Source organism: Chrysoperla carnea, chromosome 4 (assembly GCF_905475395.1).
Source record: "Chrysoperla carnea chromosome 4, inChrCarn1.1, whole genome shotgun sequence".
Classification (NCBI taxonomy): Eukaryota; Metazoa; Arthropoda; class Insecta; order Neuroptera; family Chrysopidae; genus Chrysoperla; species Chrysoperla carnea.
This window is the reverse complement of record NC_058340.1, coordinates 5,769,786-5,787,093: the sequence shown is the minus strand read 5'-3', so window position 1 is coordinate 5,787,093 and position 17,308 is coordinate 5,769,786. Positions and strand designations below refer to the sequence as shown.

At 29.3% G+C, this 17,308-nt stretch overlaps 1 protein-coding gene across 1 annotated transcript in view; it reads left to right on the top strand.

Moving 5' to 3' along the window:
- The window catches only part of LOC123297244 (tachykinins), a 163,510-nt gene that overhangs the window by 57,184 nt on the left and 89,018 nt on the right, over window positions 1-17,308 (top strand). The window contains exon 3 of the mRNA XM_044878831.1: window positions 9,145-9,184. The gene's annotated coding sequence lies outside the window, so the exon portion shown is untranslated. The remainder of the gene's footprint in view (window positions 1-9,144; window positions 9,185-17,308) is intronic.

The following is a 17,308-nucleotide window of genomic DNA, read 5'->3' as shown; positions in this document are numbered from 1 at the left end:
GTCTTATTGTTATAAAAAAGGTTCCTTCTATTTAAATAAACAGCTTCCTTCTCTTTAGAAATATTGCCTCGAATTAAAAAATTACAGCTGTTTCATTTTTGAGTTTACTCATCCATGTTTTACTTGTAATATAGTACAGTAAAAGATGTTACAAAAGTCGGGAAATGATAAGGGAAAATGAAAGAAACCGCTTGCGTTTTGCTAAAACCTCATGGAATGTGTTTCTTAGGTGTCAAATATCATTAGTAACGCATGAGCTAGTGATGCAAATGATTTTATTTGCTAATAAACTATAAATTTTTAATTCAATGAAACGATCAATGTTAAAGTTAACTTAAAAAATAATAAATAGGCAACTTGTATCACGTAATTGTTAAGTAGTTGCCACATAATCGAAAACTATTATACATGTATAGCATATACGTAATTCAAGTTGCCAATTTATTAATTTTATAAGTTAACTTTAACATTAACCGTTGAATTGACAATTTATTGTTTATTAACAAATAAGACACATTTGCACCACTAACTCATGTGTTACTAATCATATTTGACACCTAAGAAACACATTCCATGAGGTTTTAGCATAATGCGAGCGGTTTTTTGCATTTTCCTTTAATTGTAATATCTTTATCTGTACTAATACATTCAAGTGTATGTTTAGCTTTTGTTCTTTGATGGGCTGTAGTTTTCCTTGCCATACTTGGACACCTGGTTAGCAAAGAAGGTGTAGGTATTTAGTCACTGTAATAGTGCTGACGCGCTGAGTATTTCTCGTTATTTCAACAGAGATTGCCGAGAGTACCAATGTGTGCCTAAAACTGCACTGAAACAGGAGAGTTAGTTGTATATGATTTTTTTAAACTTTTCATTCTGATAGTGTCTCAAATTGGAAACGGGGATCTTAAATGTTCCCTTATACTTATTTCTGGACCTACTTTATTACTTCGAGTCCCTCCATCTTCTGTTCTAAATATAATCTAGTGTGTAAGGGATTTTGGACCTATGCCTTTAGATAATAAAAATAATAATTCGAACAATACACAATTGACCAGTAAGTTGATAAAGTTTTTAGACTATGAGCTCTTACTGAAACGGAATTACTGTGATTATTTTTCTCTTCCACTTCAAAGATTCGTAAAATTTTATTAAGAATGAAAAATTGAGATTTTACCTAATCATGGCTCTAGTGTCAAATTTAATGAAATAGAAGTAGGTTTTGATATTTATAATACGACTTTTATTTGTACCTACCGTATATTTTAAGTCATTTACAACATAATAACTTAATTTTAAACACAAATAGAAGAAAGTTTTCACCTGTCGAAGGGGGCTGTGTATTTTTTTAAAACGATTTTTTAACTCTTTTTCGACAGATTTCGACATATGTAAACTTTTTATCATTTGTTTTAAATATTATGTTGTCAACAACGATACTCAATGTGTTTGGTATTCAATCAAAGAATTTGAATAGTACATTCTAACACTATGTGCTATACAGAGTGGACCAAAAGTCGAAGAAAAATTGAATAAAAAACAAGTGAAAACAAACAATTGACTGAGTTAATTGTTGAAATACCATGCATAGTCAGTGTTGATTTCTTTATTACATAACACATACAAACATGTGACACATACATAACTGATATTCAAGTACGGTACATACTATGAAATTTCCGCCTAATTGGCGCCCTCACGGGTAAACAGTGATGTTTACGAAAAAATGTTTCAAACAAAAGTTGTTCAATTTTTGATAAGGAACATTTTTTACATTTAAACTTTTTTCTATCTCTAACGGTTTACAAGATCCAATTGACCTATGATGCTCATTTACGAACTTGACCTCACTTTTTACGTCCTGAGTACGCTGTAAAAATTTCAGCTCGACATCTTTTTTCGTTTTTGAGTTATCGTGTCCACAGACGGACGGACGGATAACCGGAAATGGACTAATTAGGTGATTTTATGAACACCTATGACAAAATTTTTTTCCTAGCATCATTATTTTTAAGCGTTACAAACTTGGGACTAAATTTAATATACTATGTATATTTCATATATACATGGTATAACAAAGAGTTAAAGGAATTATTCTCTAACAGTAGTTTCCAGAAATAAACTAGAGCATGCAATTGAATTCACCATTGTTGAACTAAGCATCAACACTTCATTCAACTCCTTTTCAAAAAGGCCTACTATACAGGCTCACAGACTTCTTATATACTGAACGATTTTTAAATCCTCTCCCTAAGCACACAATAAGGGTAAAAGAATAAATAAAAATTAAGCAACATGTATAAGAAAGATATTATAATATGTCTGCTTGCTTACTTGTGAATAGTACCAGTACAAAAGTAACAATACAAGAATATACAAGTATCTTTCTTATACATAATGCTTAATGCATATGTACTGTCTCCAAGGAAAATGCTTTAAAAAACAGTTTGTACAAAAAAGAGGGGTGTCGTGGGACACCCGGTAAGAACTGCGTGGCAAGCTAAATTGATTTAAAAAGTTTTAGTTTACTAGGTAAACTAAAAAGATATATTTTGGTTTTACCTCCCCACTATAGTTCTAAAAACTCACGTTACCAAGATTCGGTCTCTACGTTTTTCTGAAAGGGTTAAGAACAACCAGTATATTAATTTCTTTCTTTCAAAATGTCTAGAAATTTTCTTTTTATAAAAAAAAAGCAAAAGTATATGATAAAAAACTTGATGTACAAAAAGTATTATTGTTGGTTTTTAAAAACATACTTAAGAAAATACAATAATTCATGCTGGTAAGAAGTAGGTATTCCTCCTTCACATACATTCATTCCTATTTATAAAATGATACAAGAAACAAACATTTAAAGAAAATAAAAAAGGGGAAAATGTGCGTGTATTCAAACAGTCAGTCGTGTTGTATATTATATAACAAAAGTGAACAACTAGAAAAACATTAACTGCTAATGCAATACCTAAACACATCATCATATTGTAGTCGTTTTTCCGCTTCTTTCAGAGTTTTTATTTTTTATTCTTAGTTTATAAGAAATTCATTTTAAAATAAGGATACTTTCGTCAGGTTTTTTATATTTGTTTTTTGGTTCTAAATTGCACTGTCATGGATCAAAATTTACATTTAGTGGAGTGCTCGAATGCTTTCCAGTTGCTTAAATCGTACCTGTTGCTTCTTTCATTACGTATAAAGGTGTAGTAAAATTCAGTAATCAAAACATGAACCAAATGATACACGATAAGTCGGAAATATAAACACTAGAACGGATAGTTTTTTCATGGCGATTAAATACATTGATATTAAAAAATCAAATTTTTTGGGGATAACAGGAAGGTGTGATTGATTATTTTCATGGGGGATAGGAAACATGTGGCTCGGTCAAAAGGAAGAGGGATTAATTCAAAAGCTATGCTTAGCTACATCAGGGTAGGGTAGAAAGGAAGTAAAGTTCCGTAATTTTGTTGACCAATTTTTTTTGGCACAATAAAAATTATTTGCAATACACTTATTCTTACAATGCCGTCCGTAATGTCATTGTTTCAGAAAATGCAAAATGTTTTCTTTAGTTTATAACAAAAGAAACTACGTTCCGCCAGAAAGAAAATCATAGTAAAAGCTGCGGTAGGCTACATGGAGGGAGGCATGGACTCTAAAGAGATTGGAATTGAGCCATGTACTTCATAGACGCTTCCTTACTAAATAAATGTTTTTCTTCGTTAAAGTTAAGAAATAAATTTAGGAAACACACGGTACATAATTTTTGTATTTAAAACTCGAAATTTGAGTATTTGAGACATACACAAATAGTTAATGCTGCCCGTTTTCGAAAATATACGTTCGTAATTTTTGCGATGTAATTTAAATCACAAGAGGCTATAAAATGATAGCACCAGCTCAACTTATTCGATGTTTGAACTCCAGTACAAAACTATCTGATACGTCTCCTCGAATAGTAAAAATTATTTCAAAAATACTTGTGTAATTATGTTCAAGGCGAAGCACTTTGTATATAATAAAATTTTAACGTCCAATATTGTGAATATAAATTGTTTATATAATATCAACACGAGCTATGTTATGTAGCAATCGATTTTATAAGTCTGATAAAGTATGTTCGAACACCTGTTGAAGCTTTCATTTTCTAATGTTCTAGATAAAATGAAATATAGAAGTAAAATATGAACAACATGAATAGTTGTATATTTCTATTCATTGCATATAGTGTAGTCAATAAAGCAGTGAAAAGACCCAACCTACTTATTTTTATGAGATTTGATGCACAATGTTTCTTGAGATGCGTATAAAATAGATAATAGAATCTTGTAATTATCTTTCTTTGCTTATAACCACAAGAAAATAAGAAGTACCTACATAGATTAAATTGGAAAATTATTCGTCTTAAGGTAACACGAGCGCAACGCAAGTTTAGACTTGTAGTTGAATCTACAATGGATTTTACCTAAGCAATTACCTCAGCTGTTGGCACGATTACAATCGTTTGACACTCAATCTATGTAACTCTAAGGTCAATGAAGGCTTGATAAGTTGAAGAAATTGAATTCAACATGATAGTGCTTGCAGACGACTCAGTATAACTTTTTATGATGATCTATAGCTCTCAAGTTATATTGAACACCTTTTATATAAAAATTTTTTCCTCTAATTCGTTGAAACTTATATTTATGCTAAGTACAACTAATTTTTTCACTTTTTAGACATTCAAAATAAGTATGTAATTTATTATCGTAATAAAACAATTATAATTTTGATAATTTATTTAATTTGTAATATAAGCAGCATTAATAATAAAATATTCTGCCGCATAAAATTATTAAATTTAAATTATTCCTATTTTGTAAATTTAACTACATTAAAATTAGCTGACGTTAATTGAAAAATCAATGTTATAATCACACCGTAATTTGAGAAAATTATATTTTTCATATGCCTTTTTGATTGCATATTTTTCATCGCACAAAGATTTCAGAATTAACTATTTATCATTTTTTCGTGCTTTATTATAAATTTTTATGCTACAATCTGCAAAAAAAGGCATTAGCTCATTAACTAACGATTTCATATTTGTTGTTGTGGCGAAGCTAATGTAGCAAACTGTTCTCTCAGAGTTGTTTCCCTGGCTGACACTTACTTCAAAAATAACAATAATTTTAACTACATTATATTATCGTTTTTTTTTTACTTTTTGTGCATGAAGAAGTTACACTCAGTCTCTCAAAATAATTGAGGGGATGAAATGATCAACGGAAAATTGGTCTATGACCTTTTTGTGCTCCTCGTTGGAAAGCTACTATAACCTAATCAAACAGGAATATTACCGTGAAAATTATTGGATGCTCTTGTATAAATTAATACATTGATACATAAAATATTTGAGTATATAAAAGACAACTTTATTTTTTGCGAAGTGCATGAAAAATTACATATTATTCACTTCGATTAAAGAATCACATATAGTTCGTTTAGGACACATAGAGATTTTATAAGATATTTTCAATCCTCTATTGAAAAACCATTTGTTAAAAGGTCATTTAAACAAAACTTATTCAATTTGTGCATATTTACCAGTGGGATTTCAATGATACACTCTTTTAACTAATTTTAAATAGAAACAATTTTATATAATCATTTATCTTAGAATAAATGATATTGCAAATATTAAATCACTTTGACTACAAAAATAAAACTTTAACTTAAATTTTATTCAATATTTATTTTCATATAATTTGGGAAATATTATTATTAATACTCCGCTTAAAATATGAATAATATTAAGTTAGATAATAGCGCAACTTCGAAGAAAAAAGAAGAAACAAAATCTACGTTATATACGAAATTGAAGTTCTAAATATGAACGCTGGAAAAACCGACGTGAGCGTGAGAGGGAAGTAAACAATTTTTAAGAGAATCGTTAGGTTTGGACTATTTAACTTCACTATACACTGAGTGAGAGTAGAAAAGGATATATTTTGAATCCACCCTCAAAAATTGAAACGTGCGTAGGTCTCAAATAATTTCATACATTAATTTTTTGGGAAACGCCCTTAATAACGTACAAGATAAAACATATCATTTTAATTTACCTTTCTTAAGTGTATATCCCAGAATTATGTAGGTACTTCCATTCCCGGAATTAGGATCAAATCCATATTTTATCATAGAGTTAGAGGAAAAGTCGAAGCACAGGAAATAAGCGTTTTTTATCCTATAAATTAAAGATTAAGATGTGAAAAAATGTACAAAACTAATTTCCAATAATCATTTTGTGCGACAAACTTTTGTTTTATTTGATTTTTTGTGGCCAAAACAATAACTCTCTACTACGAGTTAAGGAAGTATGAGCGCCAGAGGAATTTTTCATAAAAAGCTTGATTTGTTTTTTTATGAGGTTGGGCTAAGTCTAAATCAATTCTGAAAATCTTAGGGGGGGGGTTGTCCGAATATTTAAATAAATTAATGACTTCAAAAGTAAGCATATTTAAGATTGGTCTTATGGCAAAACGGTAGATGATATGTTTTCATAAATTTCTCCAAAACTAGTGAAAGTTAAAAAAAAAAAAAAACTATTTAAGTAAATTAAAGTGAAAATATTAGTAATTATTGAAAATAGAAAAAACCCGTAGTGCCCGACTTATTAAGGATGTATAAGCACGGTAGTGGGGTCACATTTTCGTTGCGGGGTCACATTCATGAAGTTATAAAAAAATTCATCATCAAAGTTGAAAATAGAGTACAAATAATTTCAACAAGAAGTCTACACTTTCCTTGACACTCGTACTTCCTTAATAATCTGACAAAGTTGAATTGTAATCTACTTAGTGTCATACATCAAAAATACTTAAAAATATAATTATTATTAATCAATCAGTGTTTTACAAAGTATGTTTACGTAGAAATGGCCTCTATAAACGTATAAAGTATTAAATATTTGGAATCTTGTATATTTATAAAACTACTTAACGTAGTTTTTTAGAAAAAGTTCAAGGTTTAATGTTTTTTTTAAATAAATATAATGTTTAAATATTAAATTTTCTTGTTAGTGAATTTCTTCTTGAAGGAAAATGGGCTATTGGTGTTGCACCGATTATTATATTAGATTTCCAAAAAATTTCATTGATTCCATAAAGTGTAGAAAATGGTCTACGTAAAAGGTTATATCCAAATACATATTCACAAGTGTGCGTCGAGCACTAACAGATACTCCATACTCCAAAATAAAAGAAAAAGTATTTTCTTTTATGATTGGCAATATTTATGTGAAACTTGAAGTTGAAATTGTTTGTACCATATTTTTCACTTTGATGATGAATTTTGTCATAACTTCATGAATGTAGACGAAAAATAAGAATAAAATTTTTCGATATCTACCTTGGTTTGATCTATCTACCGATATCTACCTTGAAACATCGAAAGTTAAATATTCATACAAAATTTTCAATTTTCAATATTTTGGAAATTACTCCAGATATCGAAAAATTTTATAAATACTTTTCGTCTTATATGGTCAAGTTATAACATAATTCATCAACAAAATTGCAAAAATATATTTTTTTAAATTTATGTCCCGACTAATTAGACCGGATTGTTTTTATTTTCAATAATTTATGAAGGTTTTAACTTTAATTTAAATTTTTATACCATGTATAAATGAAATATACGTAGTATATTATGTTTAGTCCCAAATTTTGGTATAGATGTTCCTAGAATCATCTAATTAGTCCGTTTCTGGTTGTCCGTCCGTGCGTCCGTCTGTCAACTCGATAACTCAAAAACGATAAATGATATCAATTTTTAAAGCGTGTTCAGAACATAAAAACTGAGGTAAAGTTCGTAAATGGGCAACATAGGTCAAATGAATCTTGGGTCCGTAGGACCCATTTTGTAAACCGTTAGAGATAGAACAAAAGTTAAAACGAAAAAATGTTCGTTATAAAAAAATAAACAACTTTTGTTTGAAATATTTTTTCGTAAACATCAGTGTTTACCCGTGAGAGTGCAAATTAGGCGCAACTTATATATGTATAGTATGTATTATATGGGAATATCAGTTATGTATGTGTGACATGTATATATGTGTAATATGACATCAACACAGTCTATACATGGTATTTTAAGAATCAACTCAGTCAATGTTTGTTTTCATTTTTTTTTTTTTAATTTTCACCGACTAGTTTAAGAGAAATCTATGAAAACATATCATCCATCTACTGTTTTCCAAAAAGACCAATGTTAAATATGCTTATTTTTGAAGCCATTTATTTTTAAATTATCTGGCAATCACCCCCCTCCTCTCTAAAAATTTCAACATTGATTTAGATTTAGTCCAACTTCATTAAACAAAAAATTGGCTTCACAGATCGTCCTTATGGGGTCGATAATTTGTATAAAATGTAATAGATAATTTGTATAAATTGTATGATAAAAGAACATTTAAGCCTACGCAGTTCTGCGTGGCGAATTTGTTTGTTTTCTATGCATAACATTACATGAAGCTTGTATATATTATTGTGGCTAGTGTAGTTGTTTAATCTATCTAGTATCTACCTTCATAAATAATACACACAAAACTAAATTAAATTGACATCAAGGGAATGTAAAATGAAAATCATCAGCATAAACGAGTGACTAAAATAAATAATTATTATTAAACAAAAAGGTCACTCAAATTATAAAAATTATAATTTTCTTTAAAAACAAGTTTTAAAGGATAAAATATATATTTTTTTAAATGTTTCTCATCTTTTCTAATGCGATACAGCTTAATAAAAAGAACAACACAACACGAGATATGATTTAGTATCCTGCGACTTTGAGCCTAAAAATCAATGAAGACGTTTGTACTCCACTCCCTAAGTTAGTGACGCAATTAACTAACTATCAATAGTTGCGTATCGGAGAGTAAGCCTGACCAATTTTTAGAGAAGTCAATTATTTATAAATATATTTGATACATTTTTGTAAATAATTTGAAGTAATTGACATTTTTTCAATAATCTACAGTACAGAGGGGGGAATGGTTTCATGACTAACACTCTTATCAACAACCGGCAATATTGAAATTTTGTGACCCGTGTAATTATACATATTGTGAATGAAAAATAATTAAGATTATTTTTTTTACAGAAGCGCAAATCACATCAGACAAGCAATTTTTCTCCACAAGGTAAGTTTGTTTAACCTTTTTTTATAAATTATGTTCCTTATCGCACATTATAATTTGTTTGCTGGTCGGTAGGTTAAACCAAAAAATTTGCAGCAGTTTTAATAGATTCAGTTTGCCATGAATTTTGAGAATATTATGAAAATAATTTACAATCTGTCAATTATATTTTTTGTGTAAACAGACAGAAGAAAAAAGCACAAAATTGAACATGTGGATAATCAACCGCAATGCGAAATTCCACACAGAATTATACAAAATTCAATTCTGGTTAAACAAAATTATTCAAGAGGTCTGTCTATTTTTTTTATGAAAGCTTATAAGAATTATTTTCTTCTTTTAACCAAAATAATATGTCTTCAAAACAAATTTTTGTTCGAATTTCTTATGTAGCAATTTATTTATTCTAAATATTTAAAGTTAAAGTCAGTATACAGAATGTTCGATTTACATTTAGGCATATAAATATCATGAGTATGACAGAATATATGCGTTAAGCAATGCATTTAAGTGAGAGGTATTTTATACATGCGTTGAAGCTACGATATGCATTGAGATAGTTGTAAGACGCTTGGAGAGTGGGAGTTTCTTTGGTTGAATAGATGAACTACAGCAGATAATCCACGATACAAGTCACTTTTGAAATTTCATATAACACCTATAATACCTCTTACTTAGATGCATTGCTTAACGCATTGAAAATCAAACATTCTGTATATGATCTCACACACCTAAGTAAACAGTCAAGTAGGTATAATATTGTTTGCATATGATTTATGTTACATTATTCCTTGTTTATTTTTTACCGCGTTTGTATTTTTTCGAATGAAACTTGGTATTAAAAAATAACAATACTATGAATGTACGGGATGTAAAAATGCTGTTATCCTAAAATTACTGGGTAAATAATGGTTTTAGAAGAATAAAATTAAATACAAAAATAGAAAGGTTAAAAAAATTTGAACTCTGCGATGACTTTAAATTGTAAACAGAAATACCTTTTGAAATATCGGAAACATGCATACATGTCCATACTCATAATATTTGCTATTAATAATCAGACTTTTTATACCATGTATATATGAAATATACATAGTATATTAAGTTTAGTCCCAAGTTTGTAACGCTTGAAAATATTGATGCTACGAAAAAAATTTTGGTTTAGGTGTTCATAGAATGACCTAAAAAGTCCATTTCCGGTTGTCCGTCCGTCCGTCCGTCCTTCTGTGGACACGATAACTCAAAAACAAAAAAAGATATCGAGCTGAAATTTTTACAACGTACTCAGGACGTAAAAAGTGAGGTCAAGTTCGTAAATGAGCATCATAGGTCAATTGGGTCTTGGGTCCGTAGGACCCTTCTTGTAAACCGTTAGAGATAGAACAAAAGTTTGGTAAAGGTGTTCATAGAATCATCTAATTAGTCCATTTTCGGTTGTCCGTCCGTCTGTCCGTCTGTGAACACGATAACTCAAAAACGAAAAAAGATATTAAGCTGAAATTGGAAACAATAATAAGAACATGAAAATCTCAAAAAATTAATCACAACCATAATTCTCTTTTGATTTAAATAGTTAGTTTAAATCCAATTCATATTTAACTATGATAATTTTATTTAAACCACAATCTAATGCTTTCTAGTCAGTGGTATTTGATACGTATACATAAATGTGGACTGACAGCAATGTTTGTCATTATTTTTCTCAAAGAATTTAGTGAAAAGTAGCTGACAATGACAAATATGATCGCACTAGCTATACAAATATTGTCCAAGAGGGATTAAAATGTGGATGTCTATTGTTTTGTTTATTTACTTTTCTTTCATTTCAACATCACTATCTTTAAATGTTAGTAGGGGTTCCGTTCTAATTCATTATTATTCATAACGGCATTAAAGAACGCTTGCAACAATCTTGCAGAGGATCACTGTATCTCCGAAATACATGGCAAGCTGAAAGGACCCCGTAATATTAGATAGGAAAATGACATTCTGTGAAACTTTTTCTAACCCATTCGTAAATGTTCTTTGGATCATTCAGATCAAAAACTATCACGACCACAGCAAATTTTTACGAGTAGTTTTCGAACTACCGGCGATCAAAGTCAAAGCTACAAATATATTTTAATTTTAGTATATGACTAGAAAAATGGATTTCTCTGAAACATTTTCAAACCACCCTCAAAATATTCTTCAGATCGTATTGATCAAAAGCTCTCACGGCCACCAAATTTTTTAACGCATAGTTCTCGAGCTACGGAAATCAAAGCCACATATATATTATAGTTATATAGCCCGTAAACTACTCGTTAAAACATTTTGTGACCTTGAAAGATTAAAATCAGAACGATCCGAAGATCATTTTGGGGGCGATTTGGAATAGTTTCACAGAAAGCCCTTGTCCTCGTCATATAGGTACTATAAATATAATATATGTAGGTATAGCTTTGATCGACCGTTTCTCGAAAACTAATAGTTAGATAGTTTTGTCACCGTGAGAGTAAAGTTTCGGACAAGAGTTATAAAAATTATTTATAAAAAGTTATATATATTTGTCGTATTTCTGGCAAGGCTAGAGTTTCAACATATTAGTGAAAAATTTTTCCTACAGGAAATCTGAAGATCCTCAATAAATACTATCGGAAAAACCACACACGGCATCCTAAAAAATTAAATCTACATGCATATTATGTATGTTTAAAAGATCAAACTGAAATATAATTTTTATTTGTATTTTATATATTTTATATTCACAATTTTATCTGTATTTTTAACTTACTGATAGGAAGTCATTGCTTGCACTTCGAAAGTCGAAAATTTTGTCAAATCCTTACGTTTTGATCTGTTCAAAACTACTTTTAGAACAATTGATTATTTTGGAGAATACATAATATGGATTTTCTCAATAAATATTAATAAAATCGAAATTTTCTACTGTTGGGGGGAAAATATTGTCTTTTGTTCAGTATCCTATTATTAAATATCTTCTGATTGTCTAATTGGATTTATCAGGAAGTTAGTACTTCGCCCCTTAAAAGTGACATCCTTCGACTTATATAATATAACGGACGGCACTTATTATATATAAGTGCCGTCCGTTCTTTTTCATCACTTTTTCTTTTGTATTCATAAAATAATAATATTTACATATAAATAAGGTTATTTTTATTACATGTGAACCAAAAAGAAAAATAAATAATGGAAGACTAAAATGCAAAAAATATTTAAATAGATTTGTATAACAAAACAACATTCTAAGATTTTGATTTTTTTTTTATCTAAATATATAATTTTACAATAAAATAATAATGGTCAAATAAAATGAAAATAAAAATTTTATGTCAATTCCGCCCACAAAGCTATACAGTCAACTAAAATGTTTATATATGCTGATTTTAATTTAATTATTCTGGAACTTTTTTAAACGTGATTTGAGTATGCTTCTTTTGGTATTTAGACCTGAGCACATTGTATGTACAAACAAAAATTTATTTTACACAACCTAAATAGGAATATTTTCTATTTTACTTTGCCTAAATGTTGGAAGATAAAAATATTTGATACCATGTCTCATACCGATATGTAACACAATATTCAAATTATATACTATAATTAATATAAACCAATATTAAGACAGAAATATTGAGATATACGAAATTTCGAATATCAAATAACGTAGACATTTGTATACACAAACGTAAAACATCTCAGAAAAACAATTTTTTTTTTTATTTTTCAAATGAAATTGGTAAAAAGTTAATTAAAAATTTTTTAAATATTTCTTGTGCAGATTTATCGATTTCATAATTGTCAATAAAGTATTACATATCATATAAGGATGAATTGTTGTTGTATCGAGTTGAGACATAGGTATTGAAATAAATACCACGATACTCGAAATAAAAAAGTAAATTTTTTTTGTATAAGTTTTTAGTTAGGAAATGGTTTTGCTGGAGGCAATTTTTGTGAGAGCATAGTTTTTGAAACTTGTTCCGTAGTTTTTTAATTTCTATTTCATTTTATGAGCGATTACGCGATGCATATCATGAAAAGATTCTAGAAAATTTTCGTAATCTACATTACATAATTTCTCATTTAACTTTAAGTGTAATCTGCAAGCTTCCAGTTCTAAATAACTATGCCAGGCGTAAATGAAATTTTTTGAACAACGTTTTTGGACGTGGAGTCAATTCATATAAGGATGCATTTTTTGTTGACTTTGAGTTGAGACAAAGTTATTGAAATATCTTTTGGCATGAACCGAACATTACAAAACAGTTTTTGTTAACATTTTAGCCAGAGCGGTTTTGATTTACAATTTACAAAAACTTTTTTTACGTATTCTATATAAGTATGAAATCATAACTTCAAACATTTTATAATGTCTTAAAATACTACTTAAAATTCAAAATGACTAATAGTCAAAAAGGCTATTCTAAAAAAAATCCTAAATACTATTCCTAATATAGTTTACCACTTTATATCTATGTTTCTTCCTCAAAAAAATACTGTTTGAAAGTTTAGAAATAACTTACAGACACATAGGCCAATAAATAAAAACCCATTTCTAGTATGAGTTTGCTGGTTGATAAATTTCTGTTTATACCATGCATATATGTAATATGCAAGGTATACTAAGTTTTGTCCCAAGTTTGTAACGCTCGAATATATTGATGCTACCAACAAAACTTTGGAATAGGTGTTCATATATAAAATCACCTAATTAGTCCATTTCCAGTTGTCCGTCCGTCTGTGGACTCGATAGTTCAAAAACGAAAAAAGGTATCAAGCTGAAATTTTTACAGCGTACTCAGGACGTAAAAAGTAAGGCCGAGTTTGTAAATGAGCAACAAAGGTCAATTGGATCTTGGGTCCGTAGGACCAATCTTTGTAAACCGTTAGAGATAGAACAAAAGTTTAAACGCAAAAAATGTTCCTTATCAAATATATCAGTTATGTATGTGTGACATATATGTATGTGTAATGTGATAGAGTAATCAACACTTTCTAAGCATGGTACTTCAACAATTAACTGAGTCAATTGTTTGTTTTCACTTGTTCATATATAAAATTATAAGGAGTTAATTCAATCCTACGAAACAAGACACTAAAACTTTAAATTTACAAAATTCTTCCATTAACAATAGAACTACACGTGTCCTATAATATTTTTTCTAAACAATAGCCTAGATTCTAGAATAAAACAAAACACCACATAAATACTTCTTCTTATTACAATAGAAATGAAACAAAAAATTAAGTGATAAAACTAGCTTTTATAAATTGTTTTAAAACTATATGATTTTATTATAACAATGAAATACTAGGTGTATTTTCCTGTTACGTAACTTTTTTTTTTGTATCGGAAGGAATTTGATGAAGTAAAAGTATATAATTATTATTTATATGAAATATGATGAAGACAAGAACTTTTTCACAATTATTTCAAGCAATTTTATTTTATGTTTGATATTATACCGTTCCTTTTACCAACTCAATAAATTTACATTTTTAAGAAAAGTTTGGCTTACAATTTTAAGAAAAGCACATTTAACCTTGAATTCGGTTTTTGGTTTAAAAAAAACTTCATTATAACGTCATATAATGCATACCAATTGAGAAGAAAGGATAATTTCAGAAAAATTTTTTCTAGGAACTTTTAACTTAAATAACAGAGCGTAACCAATTTCGTTCATGGTATGCCTAGGGTAGGGGGTTCGATTCACGTAATCACAATAAAAAAATTAAATGAATTAATAGCTGTGATGGGCTGATGTACTTCATGGTATATACGTGAAATAGCTGCACTCAGCCTCTGAAATAGTTGAGGAGCTGATAAATGAAATTGTCAGCGGAAAAGGTGGTAAAACATAAATATGGTATCACAATGGGCTCTATAGCCTAAGTGTATCCTTCGTGGACAGCCAATGTAAACTAATCTAACTTACATCATCAATTATTAAGAATGTTATTTTGGAAAGATAGTAATGGTAGGGAAGCCCCTGATGCTAAATATGCAATTTTAATAATTTTAAGAAAAAAAGGGCGTCAGATATTGAAACTGTAAGTTCTATCAAACCAATGCAATGTAGCACTGAGCAAGAGAGAGTGTAGATATGAGTGCATATACATATATATCTCTTGTTCAGTGCCACTTTGGGGTTTGATAGAAGTATACTCCAACGTATCTCTGATAAAGGAAATATATTGAATCAGTCGGTTTAGGCGGTAGGGTAGCTGTACGGAAAGGTTAAAAATGGAAGAAAAGGAAAGTAAATCGAGCACGTTAGATTTTCACTGTAGATGTTTAGTGGATTTTTGAAAATGCTGATCAAAATCTTGCGGGGTTTTCTTAATCTGATGGTTTTATTATAATTTCTTGACACTCAAGGTAAATGTACTATATTACGGGATGTTTAGGCATAATGCACTCTAGAGGCTCTGAATTTTTTTTAAATAAAAATTTATATAGCGTTTCTCATTTTTGATTAAAATAAAAAACTCCCGGAATAACGTACTACCCCGTAATAATGAACATTTATCTTACACTTAATTATTTTTAGTGTAGTAGCCGTGATACACTGCCAGGCTTACGCGTTCAGCATGCCTGCCGCCCAACCAGTGTCCTGTAATAGCCGCAACAACTTTGCTAACAGAGGCCTTTTGAAGTTATATAAGATCTTCATAACGCCTACGAATGCCTTTTTATCCTCTTTGAGGAGCAACTTGCAGTTCGCAGATGGAAATCCTGGATATTTATTGATGCTGGTATCCGGCAGCATTGTGCCATTTCTAGCAAGTTCCTCGATATCACAATTTCCTGGAATGTCCCTGGGTCCCGGCACCCATACCGGTAGCTCATTTAAGGACGTACAGTTTTCTTATAAGACCAATATTAAATATGCCTACTTTTGAAGTCATTTATTTATTTAAATAGTCAGACAACCCCTCTCTAAAATTTTCAGAATTGATTTAGCCTCAGTTTAACTTCATATTTTAAAAAAAAATCAATCTTTTTACCCGAAATTGCCCTGACGCTCTAGATTTGAAGTAAAACATACTGAATTTAGGATAAAATATATGATGGGGTGTAGTTAACACAAAGATGTGACAACTAACAGTATTTTATTTTCAACATGTCTACAACATTTCTTCAATTTACGTTTTGAATTTATTTATTTTCTTCCACACATTTTTCGTTTCAATATTTTTTGGATAACGTTAAGAAGCGAACATAAGAAGGCCACCTGTAGTGTTAAAAACAACAGGTGGTCTTTTATGTATTGTTTTCTTTTATTGAGTTTTGTTTTTTTGTTGTTTTTAAACTGAAATAACATTGTTTTAAGTACATATATATATTTCATTATTATTATTTATTTGGATACATATAAAAATGAAGTTATGAAAAAGGTATTAACGTCTTGACACCTTCATATTAAATGTGAAAATGAATATAACCTAAATCAAAATAAAATAACAAATGTGTTGCTTAAAATGTGTTTCCTATTTAAAGCTAAGAAGATGATATCCATATGGTGGATTTAGCTTTAAGAGTTTTCCAACTACCTTATTAGTAAATTTTTTCTAAACCTAACCAAAGTGTTGTCCTCACAAAGACGGTTCTATATACATTTTTCCATGGCGTGAAATCATTATTTGATTGGCGTAAAACTTTATAATTTTTTTAAGACTCTTCTTAAATATTAATTAGTTGAAAAAATAATTTATAAAGAAAAGCGGTTTTCCAGATAAGAATGGTTAAAGTTACAATTGAATTTTAAGCACTGCGATTATACCCTTTACTCTAGCGATTTGAAATTTGGACTCGTTATAGGTACTCATATTATGCCTTTGCCCTGGTTACTTTTATTTTTCGTAAATCCTGTTAATTTTCACAATTTTCATTGTTCACTCTTAGTTACCATTTTGTTTTCCACTATACCTTATAAATTTGGGAAAATTTTCATTGTTCACCTCCGAAAACAGGATTTTCAAAAATAAAACTACCCAGGGCAGATAGAACATGATTACCTACTGCATATCCAAATTTCAAATCGATAGAGTAAAGGGTATAATCGCAGTGCTTGAAATTCAAATGTAACTTTAACCATTCTTATCTAGAAAACCGCT